Source organism: Alosa sapidissima, chromosome 1 (assembly GCF_018492685.1).
Source record: "Alosa sapidissima isolate fAloSap1 chromosome 1, fAloSap1.pri, whole genome shotgun sequence".
Classification (NCBI taxonomy): domain Eukaryota; kingdom Metazoa; phylum Chordata; class Actinopteri; order Clupeiformes; family Clupeidae; genus Alosa; species Alosa sapidissima.
This window is the reverse complement of record NC_055957.1, coordinates 51,060,514-51,063,376: the sequence shown is the minus strand read 5'-3', so window position 1 is coordinate 51,063,376 and position 2,863 is coordinate 51,060,514. Positions and strand designations below refer to the sequence as shown.

Here is a 2,863-nt window from a genome sequence, read left to right as displayed (position 1 = left end):
ACCCACTGGTGCTCTGAGCCCAGGAACGTGAATGGAGAGCGAAGATGAGACAAACACTAGTTTAGCTGCCTGCTCGTTTACTTCCACAGGAATTATAAAGCAGACAGTTCTTCAAGGATATCGAAAATGAGCCACGGTCGTAAATGCAGTGTTCCAGGTTGAAACTTAGGCTACAAAGAAAGCTGAGACTTTCTCTTCCCAAGGATTCAAAAGTTCGAGGGGCATGGATAATGTTTTTCTACCAGAAGAAGATCCCTGCAAAGTTCGACACTGTTATTAATTTGCAAAACATTTCACCGAAGGCAGTTTTCAAAACCTTGTACAGTTAAACAGGATTTGCTAAGCTGCTGTTACTGAAACGAGGGGCTGTTCCGACCGTAAGGTCATCACAACCGCATGCTGTAAGTATTATTTTGTCGCTAAGCAGTTATTAGCCATGCTAACGTGTATCTAGCAAGTAGAATGTGTGATTTAGTTCATTGGCAAGGCTATTTAATTTTCCTGTGTGTCATTCGGATAAAACCTGTGTTGTCATGTTAACCTACATTTTACTATGCATGTTTGTCGAGATCTCTGACAGGTTATGTTCTCAGCAAGATAGCTAACTGAAGCTGAGTAACACGATAGTTTGGTTGCTAAGCTGTAATATAACCCATACCAATATAACACATACGTTTTTGACGTCAGAAGTGGAAACAACTTCACGTTATCAATTCAAATGATATCTAGTCGATATGTTGAAAACAGTGTTGTCTAGATACAATGGATTTATTTGCACGTTCTTATTTTAGAACATTACAAGAACGGCAGCATGCCAAACAGATGCTCCAAGTGTGGCATCTTGCGGGGCTTAGAATATTAGCAAATGCTTTTGCTGTGAGTTAACAGCTTGGTGTGTGCATGCAAAAGTGACTTTCACTTGTGTTACAACATTTCTGTTTTTTGGTTTAGGTTTTATCTAGCAGCCATGCACTTCAATGAGAATGCTGAGTCCCCACAACAGAAGACAGCCAAGGAGAAACTATGTACAGACTTGCCAAACAATTTGTAAGTTTAATAAAATATATGTTTTTATTACAAACAACATATCAATATGTGTAACAGTATATGCACTAAAAAGAACTTATCGATTCACACACAACAGGCTGTCTTAGACCTGATGCTACTGGTGTCAAAATCATCATCAGTACTGTAAACAAAGCACAATGTTCAGGGCCATACAATTTGTTTATTGTACAGTATACAGCCTACAATGCACTGTATTACAGTATCCAATATAAGTCCTTTTTCTTGTCCTCTTCGAGATCATCAAAGACCCTCTTCCTTATTGGGATGCCGTCCAGCGGATTCCTGTGCCCCAGGACTTGTGTGCTCAGCTAGACAGACCTTCCATGGAGGATGCTGTTGCTGAACATGTCACGCGGTTCAGTCGAAAAGGGGTCTGAATCCAACGTACTGCCCTGAAGTATCCGGAAGTTCCCTCCATATGCGTAGCACCACACACAAGGGGATCATGACACGGACGCTTCTTCTAAGGAAACCCCAGCTCCTGCTCACAAAAGACCTGTAGGCCAAGTCACTTCATTGCCTGCAACGAGAACAGGGTGGAAAAGCAAATTTTTTTACTATTTATTTTTTAATATTTTACATCAGAGTATCACTGGACGATTGTTGAAAAAAATAATAAAGTTTATCATTTTGTGGTGTTGATCAAACTGTGTTTTTGCAAATGCTGAACCAATAATGAATGTGTATTGGTTAAAAATATTTTATTTATATACTGTAACTGCTAACACTTGTATCAGATTGTCCTCACCTTTCCATTCCTCTGATTCTCCTCATTCTCACGGCCATGGTCAGCTCTGTAAATATTCATTGCATTTTGCAAAGAATATAGAGGCACAACGGATTGAGGCCATGATGGTCATTCAGGTCAGCTCCTCAGGAACCTGGGTCATTATTTAATAACCTGTAAAAACAAACATAATTTCCCTGCTGTTATTTCGTGATTTTGAATGAGCAGGTAGCACAAAGTAGCAAATGTCTCCAGTTTTAGTTACCAGAGTTGTAAGATCACATATTAGGCTACTACAGGGAAAGAAGGTAATCTCAATCAGATGTCAGCAGGATAGTTACAAGATTACATTACACTGACTGTACCTACTGTATTTTAAACAGTGATATTTATAGGATTTTTGATTATTCTACTCTACTCCATTGTAGCCTACTGTGTAAATTGCCCCTTGGGGATAAATAAGTGTTTTTGAATTGACACAAATTGGCCTAGTAATATTTTCGTTGACCTCGTTTCACTTCAGCCATAGGCTACAAACTGCACAAAGCTCCTGCCCAGCTAACTAGACGTCCCGTTGTAAGAACATACATTACTACATGGAAAGAATGTAAAAATCTCGATAATCAGATGACTTAATTAGCAGGATAGTAGTTACACACGAGTACATTAGACCTACTGACACAAACGTAATATTTTCATTGACGCGAGCAGTAGGCTACTCGTTTCACTTCAGCAATAACGTTATAGCCTACGAACTGCACAGAGTTCCTGCCCAGCTAACTGGACGTCCTGTTGTAAGATCGCATATTACCACTACAATAATGTATGTAACTAATCACATGACCTATTCACCAGGAGAATATACTTACTGACTAAAACGAGTACTTTCCTTGCAAGCAGCACTCCTTTCACTACAGCATAGCCTGAACTGCCCACGACAGGCTACAAACTTTTCAGCTAGATTCTAACTGGACATCTTGACAAAAATTGCACAAGGGTACAAGTTGTAAAACATTTGTTTGTGTGCAAATGAATAACTTCTGTTGCTTACAATGCTAAAAACGAACC

The 2,863-nt window shown here is 39.4% G+C and overlaps 1 long non-coding RNA gene across 1 annotated transcript; it reads left to right on the top strand.

Annotated features, from left to right (window-relative positions):
* Window positions 1–257: 257 nt before the first annotated feature.
* On the top strand, window positions 258–1,681 carry LOC121715814. The gene is made up of 3 exons (XR_006033684.1): window positions 258–401; window positions 952–1,047; window positions 1,305–1,681. It is a non-coding gene; the product is annotated as an uncharacterized LOC121715814 (long non-coding RNA).
* Window positions 1,682–2,863: the final 1,182 nt, after the last annotated feature.